The sequence below is a fragment of the Arvicanthis niloticus genome, chromosome 1, assembly GCF_011762505.2.
Source record: "Arvicanthis niloticus isolate mArvNil1 chromosome 1, mArvNil1.pat.X, whole genome shotgun sequence".
Lineage (NCBI taxonomy): Eukaryota > Metazoa > Chordata > Mammalia > Rodentia > Muridae > Arvicanthis > Arvicanthis niloticus.
In genome coordinates, this window is record NC_047658.1 from 114,440,130 (window position 1) to 114,449,411 (window position 9,282).

Consider the following 9,282-nt stretch of genomic DNA (forward strand, 5'->3'; position numbering starts at 1 on the left):
TGGTGCTAGAGGAGCCAAGAGTTCTACATGTTGATCTGAAGACAACCAGGAGGAGACTGACTTCTGCGATGAGCAGAGTCTGAGCATAAGAGATCTCCAAGCCCGCCTACACCCTTTCTCCAAGAAGGCCACAGCTCCCAACTGTGCTCCTCCCCATGGGACAAGCTTATTCAAACTACCATTCAAACCCTCCATTCAATGCCCAGAACTGCTTAAACTGCATGGTGGTGTGCTCTTTTGCTCCTACGCCTGGAAGGAGGAGGCAGAAATGTCAGGAATTCAAGTCATCTTCAGCTACATAACAAGTTTGAAACTTCAGGATCCTGTCTCAACAACAACAAAAACCTAATATAGATGAGGCTCTGGGTTCGATCCCCAGCAGGAAGAATGGGAGAGAGGAAAGAAGGGACAGATGTTTAAGTTGCTTTTTTGTTTGTTTGTTTTTCAAGACAGGGTTTCTCTGTGTAGCCCTGGCTGTCCTGCAACTCACTCTGTAGACCAGGCTGGCCTTGAACTTAGAAATCTACCTGCCTCTGCCTCCCAAGTGCTGGGATTAAAGGCATGCGCCACCACCGCCTGGCTTAAGTTGCTTTTCTGTTGCACGCTTAGATACCATGGCCAAGCCAACTTAGACAAGAAGCTGTTATGGGGGCTATGGTTTCAGAGGGTGAGTCCATGACTGTCATGGTGGACAGCACAGCAGCAGCAACAGGCAGGGAGGCATAGCACAGGAGCAGTGGATTGGGCTTTTGATACTCCTCCTCCATCAGGGTCACACCTCCTAATTGTTCCCAAACAGTTCTACCAATTGGGGACCAACTATTCAAACATGTAAGCCTATGGAAGCCATTTTCATTCAAATACCCATGAGAAAGCAAGAGGGAAATTCTAGGGAATTCACACTATTTAGTGTCGAGTGGTGAGGTAAGTACTTGGGATGAAAAGGGTGAGTGGGAGGGATTGCCAAGGGCCTTGAGAAAACTTTTTTGGGGGTGATAGATGTTTATTCTTCTGACTATAAAGGTTTCATGGATATATGACATATCTGTCAAAACAAGATATTCATTTTAAATCTATGTAGTTTGTTATATGTCAATTATATCTCAATAGCCGGGCGGTGGTGGCGCACACCTTTAATCCCAGCACTTGGGAGGCAGAGACAGGCGGATTTCTGAGTTCAAGGCCAGCCTGGTCTACAGAGTGAGTTCCAGGATAGCCAGGACTACACAGAGAAACCCTGTCTCGAAAAAAAGAAAAAAAAATATATCTCAATAAAGGTGTTAAAACCCACAGGAACTTACTGATGGGGGGAGAAGCTCTTGGAAAATGGAGATGTATCAAATGCAACTGTAGCCTCTGAGTGGGCTAAGGAGATGAGGGTGTGTTGAATTGGCTATTTTATTGATCACTTATTTTACCTACCACCCTTCTCCACCCCAGTCTCGTCCACCCCAACCCTAGGTAGGAGAGAAAGAAGGCTAGAGGGGAAGGGGCATCGATATCGTTAGACCACTTCCTGCTGATTAAGAGTGGCAAGTTCCTTGTCGTGATACCCCATTTCTTCTTGTCTATTTGCTCACTACCACTTCAGAAACCGCAGCAGCAGGGGGAGCAACTGCCTTCCCTCTCTTGGAGCTCTGGCATTTATATACCCTCTTAAGAGTCCCCAGAATTTTTGTTACTCCTAAGTAGGACCAAGGCATCCACACTTGGTCTTCCTTCTTCATGAGCTTCATGTGGTTTCTGAGTTGAGTCTTTGCTATTCCAAGCTTTTGGGCTAACATCCGCTTATCAATGAGTGAATACCGTGTGTTCTTTTGTGATTGGGTTACCTCACTCAGGATGAAAATTTCTAGTTCCATCCATTTACCTAAGAATTTCTCGAATTCATTATTTTTAATAGCTGAGTAATACTCCATTGTGTAAATGTACATTTTTTTGTATCCATTCCTCAATATGGAAACAAAGTGTGGGACAGAAACTGAAGGACCATCTGGAGACCATTCCACCTGGGTCTACATTCCATGTACAGTCAGCAAAGGTAGACACTGATGTGAATGGCAGGAAGTGCATGCTGACAAGAGCCTGAATAGCTGTCTCCTTAGAGCCAGAGGCTGACACATTCAGAGGCAGATGCTCACAGCTAACCACTGATCAAAGGTTTCCCAATGGAGAAGTTAGAAGACTGAAGGAGCTGAAAGGGTTTGTGGCCCCATGAGGAGAGCAACAATACCAACCAACCAGAGCTCCCCAGGGTCTAAACCACCAGCCTGGGAGCACATAGGGAGGGATCCATGACTCCATCTGTACATGAAGGGGAGGATGGCCTTGTTGGGCGTAGGTGGGAGAGGAGAGTCTTAGTCCCATGAAGGATGAACACTTAGTGGGGGGGAATTCGAGGGTGGGGAGGTGGGAGTGGGGGATAGGTGGGGGTATATCCTCATAGAAGCATGAGGAGGGGGGTTGAAATAGGAGGTTCCTGGGTGGTGGGGGAAAGGGGGTAAGGGGATAAAATCTGAAATATAAATACAATATCCAATAAAAATAAATTAAAAAAAAAGAGTCCCCAGAATTCCAAACATAAACTATCTCCAGCTGCCAGAATCACACCCCTGCCAGAGGTCCCCCTGTTTCACTGTTGGCTTCCAGGGTTAGTGTAGAGCACACAGGTTAAAGGTGTCTTCACAGGTAGTTCCCCACCTCAGCCAGCATTCACAAACAGGATGCTCAACCGACTTCCTTCTGTCTGTTTAAACCAATTGTTTCTGTCCAATTGATAGAAACCTAGACAACTGTGCAGAAAGAATCTCAAGAAAATGCCTCTGTAAGACTCTCCTGCAATGGCAGGGGGACTGGGAGGAGTATAGTGAGGGATACAATCAGGATGTGTTGTATGAGAGAAAAATAAATAAAAATTAAAAATAAAACCTGTCCTGTGAACAAGTCCATGGGCTATTGTCTTTATTTATGGTTGATGTGGGAGGCCTCAGCTCACTGTGGGCATGTGGAGGCCAGAGTTGATGTAAAGAATCATGTTAAATCCTCTTCCAGGTTACCCACCGAGGCAGGGGCTCAGTCGAACCCCAAGCTCACGAAATAGCTGGCTGTCTCCTTAGGCAATTTGCTTTGGGGATCCCATCTCTGCCTTTCAAAACTGGAATTGTAGGCAAGCTACCATGCCCGATCACTTTGAGAATTTAAACTTTGGTCTTCTCAACTTCTGGGCAAGTGCACTTTAACTACTGAGTCATCTATCCAGTCCCAGGACGCGCCATTCTAAAACGAGCAGCCCTGGCCCTGTGACCTCATTAGTGTGAATTCCACATGAATTCTCCTTGGATAAGGATGTCTTTGAGGGACAAATTCTACCACAGAAAATTGTGTGAGTTTTAGGAGCTGTGTGTTAGGAACAAAGTCAGAGGTCAGCATATGTATTCTATATTCATACATGTATGAATATGTGATACACATATATGTCAGAAGCCAGGACCCTTACCTCTTACCCTCACCCCCTACTTCTCCCCACCCGCACAATGTCTCCTGCAGCTTCATCTCCCTAGCAACCACAAGGTTCTGCTTGATAGTTACAAATAGATTTTTAGATGTAAAGCAGTGTACCGTACCGTATCTTTTGAAGTAGGCAGTTGGACCACCATTGTTTCAGGCCATAGGCCAAGAAGAATCTGTACTTTCCCATCACCTGGATCCCTCTTACCCCTCCCTTTGAAAAATGTATTATAAATAAGCACTTGGTGCCCCAATACATGACTCTTGACAAGCATCTGCTTCCTTGAGTCCATTCTCTCTCTCGACTGTTCTTCCAGGTTGCAATCCTCCTCGTCCCTCACGAATAACCTAGGGCCCGCAGGTCGGGTCACATATATGTCTGTTTACATTTGGTTTGTTTTCCTAGAGAACATCATAAGAAACTCACAAGGGGCAGCTGACATGGCCTATTGGGGTAAATTGCTGTAAAAATCTTACAATGTTTTTTGAGACCTGAAGCCAATGGTGGAGGGAGAGGACCAAGTCCTGAAAGTTACTCTTTGATCTACACACACCCAATCATACATACACACAGTCATGTATACACACACACAATCACACACACACAATCACACACACATAATCACACATACACACAGTCATGTACACACAGAGCCATGCACACAATAATAATAGATACAATTTTAAACTAAAAAAAAAAAAAAGTCACTGTTGAAGTGTCTGGGGTTAAAGTTAGAGGACTCTTCAAGGAGGGCTGGAGAGCTGGCTGCTCTTCCCTAGGTCTTAAGTTCAATTCCCAGCAGCCGCCACATGGTGGCTCACAACCATCTGTAATGGGGTCTGATGCCCTCTTCTGGTGTGTCTGAAAAAAGCAAGAGTGTATTCACATACTTAAAATAAATACATTATTTTTAAAAAGAGAACTCTTCGAAATGTACTCAGGAGGCTGGGTGTGGAAAGGCTGGGTATGTAAATAAGCAGGAAGAGGCCACACCTAGCATGCACCGGTCCTGGGTTCCGCCCAGTAACACACACACACACACACACACACACACACACACACACACACGCGTGATTACACATCTGTAATCTCAGCACTTGGGAAGCTGCAACAGAAGGATTGATGTAAATTTAAGGCCAGCCTGGGCTAAATAGTGAGTTTTAGGCAAGTGTGGACATAGCAAGACTTTTGTCTCAAAACAAAAGAGGAAGAAAGGGAGGGAGGGAGGAGGAGGGAAGAAGAGGGAGAGAGAGAGGAAGGGAGGGGGAAGAGACGGTGGCAAAAAGAAACACTTTGCAGTCTTCATCTTGGATTCTAATGTCCCAGCCTCCATGTTGGTTTCTAATGTCTCAGCCTCCAAGCTTTCTGACCTCTGCTCCTTGGGAACCACTCCTAGAACCTCCCAAGTGCAAGAATTACAGACCGAGCTGCCACACCTGGCATGGGACCAACTTTCCATGAGTGTCTGGGTTCAGTTTAAATGTCACCCCTCTAGGCAGCCTCCCCCCCCCCATTAACAACAACAAATTTACTTTTGGGGTTTGCTTTGGAGGTTCTGAGGGTTGAAGCTGTGGTCAGCAGGGGCTCTGCCGTGGAGCCCACCCCCAGCACAGATGTTCACTCTTCTGGGTTCTCATGATGTCTCTGGGGAAGGAACTGTTATAACAGTTAATGCAGTAAATGCAGTGCAGCTGACTGCAGCTGTGGGAAGGGGCCTTGCCTCATCTGGTTGGTTTTCAAACAAGGTGTCTTGTAGCCCAGGCTGTTCCTCAAGTTCACTATGTAACTCAGGATGCCTTTGATCTCTTGATCCTCCTGCCTCCACCTCACTTGAATTACAGGTGTATACCTCTGTCCGGCTGCCATAGCTCACTTACAGAGACCTACCCCTGAAGCTGTTTCTAGATGGGCTCCAGAGCTGCTTCCCGCGTGAGCTCTTAGTAGGTTCCAGATGCCCCCACTCTTTCAATCCCCTCCACACCCATAGAAGAATGTTACAGAAGGGAAACTGAGGCTCAGGATGACAGCAACTGGCCACCAGCTAGGGGGGAGGACGGGGGACAGAGCTGGTACTCTACTTTTACTGCCTGATGCCTCCTGGACCCTTCCCCCACCATCTGAGGCCAAGAAACCAAGCCAGGACCTGAGCAGCATCAGGTTGATCAGATGCTCAATTGTTCTTGGAGCAGACACCCGAGTGGGGTGGGTGTGTTTCGGTTTAAGAGGAAAGTGAGGGGCAGAGTCAACACTGCCAGCCTGAGGCCCACGGGCAGGAGGGCACACAGTCTGTGGCAGATCATAGCTCAACCAGAAAGCAAGCAGGTAACTCTTGATCCTGTGGAGGTCATGAGCTAGGGTTAGGTGAGGGCTGGGGAAGATGCAGGCACAGGGTACCATGGGACTGCACTGGGAAACCTACCAAGCCGATAAAGCCAGGACGAGGAAGAGCGAGGCCCAGCCCATATGCCCTTCCCTCCCTCGCTCCAATATTGACTTGAACAGCTTCTGGCTTTTAACTCAGAGGTGTGGTGCCTGGCTCCATTTCCATTTGAGGGTATAAGAACATCACCTGGAAGATTTCTGACCACTGAGAGATCATTTAGGTAGCGAGAACAATGGTCCTCAGATGGCAAAGAAGCTCCACCGCCCCCCCACCTCCCGTGCCCCCAAAAGCCCACTGTGGTGCAGGGGCCAGTGGCTGTGCCCACTGGGGAGGGGCTCCTGACTTGAGAGTAGCTTCTTTCACCGAGGTACTGGTGTAGTTGCAGGCCCCGGGAGTTGGCTCCTCGGCCATGATCTGAGAAGGGCAGAGTGGACTGTGTACAGTAGTGGAGGCCCAGCTTCCTCAACCCCGGTAACCAGCCAGACCTTACCTCCTCATAGCTCACTGCAGCGCCAAAGCCCACACAAGGCCACAGATAATTCCTATCGCTCAAGAACCCTCCCGCTACGGAACACTACGCTTCTTCTGGGACCCATGAGAGAGATTTCAATTTAGGCTCCTCCTCCATGTCATTTGCAAGGAATTTACTTGGAGAGGATGGGGTGGGGGGGAGGGGGAGTGGTGGTAGTGGGGATGGGGCTGTGTGTGGCCTTGCCCTACCAGTCAGCCAGCCACAGCTATTCATAGCGCCAAAATGTATGTACCCTCGCAGACCTTCAGGTTTGCACTTGGTAAGTAGACCAGATCCATCTGCTGGAGGTACTAGAAGGGAAGAGGCTCGGAATGAGCCAATGGGGAGGAAGGGCTAGCAGCTGCCTTCATTCACTCACAAGACATTTGGAGCAGGGAAGGAACGGTAAGGAATAAGCTAGGCATGGAGGCAGGAGGATTGGGAATTTGAGGGTATGCAAAACTGTATTGACAATTAGAAGCCAGCCTGAGCTACATGGACTTTGTCTGTCTGTCTGTCTGTCTGTCTGTCTGTCTCTCTCTCTCTCTCTCTCTCTCTCTCTCTATCTCTATCTCTATCTCTATCTCTATCTCTATCTCTATCTCTCTCTTTTTTTGGTTTTTTCGAGACAGGGTTTCTCTGTGTAGCCCTGGCTGTCCTGGAACTCACTCTGTAGACCAGGCTGGCCTCGAACTCAGAAATCCGCCTGCCTCTGCTTCCCAAGTGCTGGGATTAAAGGCGTGTGCCACCACCGCCTTTCTTTATTTTAAAACAAGGTCTCTTATGGACTGGAGCCGACTCAGGGGTTAAGAGCATTTGTTGCTCTTGCAGAGAATCTGGGCGCCATTCCTAGCATCCACATGGGAATTCAAAGTCACCCATAACTCCAGTTCTAGAAGATCCAATGCCCTCTTCTGGCCTTCCCAGGCGCCAGGCACACATGAGGTATGTTGGGTTTGGGGTGGAAGCCAAGAAAACTCGATTCAGAGACAGAAGCTTAAAAATGAAAGTTTTACTTTCTGAGCACCCAGGGAGGCAGCAAGTTCAGGATCTGAACCGTGTCCCTGAAAGGAGACTGTACAGCATATTTAAAGCATGGGAACACAAAGTGGAGGCTGGGGGCTGGAGCGGGGCAGCACAGTTATCCAACCGCATTTTGACATTATGGGTTAAGCAAGGGAGTACCCCTTGGAGACTGAGCTATGTCCAGGGCCACTGGCTTCAAGGTCCTTAATTCAGCTTTTGTAGCGAGGTCCCATCGTGGACGCCGGACTGGAGTGATAAGGGGACAAAGGACTGGGTAAGTTCACATAGTCTATTAAGGCATAACAGGCAACTGGTTATATATTTTTAGAACTTATGCACCTTGCTTTAGATAACAGCAATTTCTGCATTCTTTACTAGTTAACAGAAGATTAAGAAAATATTTTGAGAAATGGGATAGATGTTTATTCCTCTGCCTGGGAACAAGAGCTTGTTTGACCCTGCCAGCAAGATGGAGAAGTTGTCCCAGAGATGTGTGGACAGACCACTGTTTGCAACAGGAGTTGTTCAGCTACGGAGATGTCCCCAGCTCCCTCAGTGCCTGGGAACTTGAATTCAGCTTCTCCTATGATTAAATGGAATCTGAAAACGAAGTGGTGGTACTTAGAGTAAGTCTCTCTTGCCTATTCACAGCATTCCCCTTTGTCTTTATGTGCCCACATCAAACCTTTGATATTATGTCTTCTGTCTATTATATAAGGCATTGTATTATGCTCTCAGAATCATAGGTTGGATAGCATTAATGCAGCTTTGGATAAACTATGAAGTGAGCTTTATCATGTAAGGGACATAAAATGTCAAATCTAAGACTGCATCAGGCTGGTGGCCAGACTGGTGTGTCAGTCCTTTTGACTTAGCATTTCAGCCTCTAACTTAGGTGGGACAGTGGACGATGTATTCTCTTCCGTCACTACTTCCAGCTCACATTAGAATGTTGTCATACAGCCCTCTGTGGTGGGACCCTATGCCCTCTTCTGGTGTGTCTGGGTACACCTGTCTTGAGCCCATTTGCTCTGTGGCAGGTGGATCCAGGTCTTAGGATTTCCTGATGCACATGTGAATTTTAGTTTACAAAAAGATGTATATTAGTATTGCCCTTGTATTGAAATCTATATTTTAGGAAAAGCAGCTAACAGGTGTGTGTACGACAGCAGGAATAGACTCATACTCATGCCTTTGAGACCTAGCAAAAACTATAGGTTTGGGTCAAAAAGCATGAACATTCTTTTCTTGGTTCAGAGGGCCAGATACACAGATTTACAGGATGGTTTTAGCATGGGGAGAAGCACCTTTAAGTCTCTATTCACAAGACAACCAAGGGGAACTTAAAAGCTTGAGCTCGTGGCTGAACTGTAAGCAGCCAGAGCTCCTTTAGCTTACAAGACCTCCATTGGTCGATGGTGGAATTCTGAACTTTGAAATCTTAGTACAACAGTAGCATGGGGGGAAAGAAATGTAAAACACTTCCTATTTTCTTATATATCTTAAACCATTGGGGATTATAGGTGTACATCTTGCCTAGCTTTTTTTTTTTTTTTTTTTTTTTTTTTTTAATTTTTCTATTTAAAGACAAGAGTTTCACTGAGAAGCCTTGGCTGGCCTGGAACTTACTAAGTAGCCTAGGATGGCTCAAGCTTGCAGTGATACTCCTACCTCTGCCCACAGAGTGCTGGGGCCTGTGTTGCCAGACCCAGTTTAAGGGCACCTCTTTAGTCTTTGACTTTCAATCCCTGACCCAGCACCTAAGTACATGGTTGAAAGACCTGCCAACCCCATCCTCAAAAGGAAACTGAAATGATTTCACATACTTAATATGGACCAGTCAGATGGCTCAGC

At 47.0% G+C, this 9,282-nt stretch overlaps 1 long non-coding RNA gene across 1 annotated transcript; it reads left to right on the forward strand.

Annotated features, from left to right (window-relative positions):
• Positions 1-7,238: 7,238 nt before the first annotated feature.
• On the forward strand, positions 7,239-8,039 carry LOC143437478 (uncharacterized). The gene is made up of 2 exons (XR_013106942.1): positions 7,239-7,347; positions 7,807-8,039. It is a non-coding gene; the product is annotated as an uncharacterized LOC143437478 (long non-coding RNA).
• Positions 8,040-9,282: the final 1,243 nt, after the last annotated feature.